The sequence below is a fragment of the Cnephaeus nilssonii genome (assembly GCF_951640355.1).
Source record: "Cnephaeus nilssonii genome assembly, chromosome: 20".
Classification (NCBI taxonomy): Eukaryota; Metazoa; Chordata; class Mammalia; order Chiroptera; family Vespertilionidae; genus Cnephaeus; species Cnephaeus nilssonii.
This window is the reverse complement of record NC_137091.1, coordinates 31599337-31599647: the sequence shown is the minus strand read 5'-3', so window position 1 is coordinate 31599647 and position 311 is coordinate 31599337. Positions and strand designations below refer to the sequence as shown.

Here is a 311-nt window from a genome sequence, read left to right as displayed (position 1 = left end):
TTAGTCACACTCATTGGTCTTCTGCTTCTTGGTGTCAACATCGTCATCCTCATCATCTTCAGCTGCCCGTTTGCCAGTAGCTGAATCAGCCTCCTCATCTTCATCTCTATCCTCTTATTCCACCCCCCTCCTCCTCCTCCTCATCCTCCTCCTCCCCCTCTCCTCCTTCCTCTTCTTTATCTGCCTCATGTCAGCCTCCTGCTCCCCATTTTCCTCATTAACGTTCCCATTGGTAGGTGTGTCACTTCCATCCTGTGCCTTCTCCTTTAAGTGGTGATCTCAGAGCTGGTGTCCATGGCCTCATCTGACAT

The 311-nt window shown here is 50.8% G+C and overlaps 1 pseudogene across 1 annotated transcript; it reads right to left on the bottom strand.

Moving 5' to 3' along the window:
• On the bottom strand, positions 1-311 carry LOC307092295 (annotated as a pseudogene). Its single transcript has one exon. The product of its transcript is annotated as an uncharacterized misc_RNA (transcript).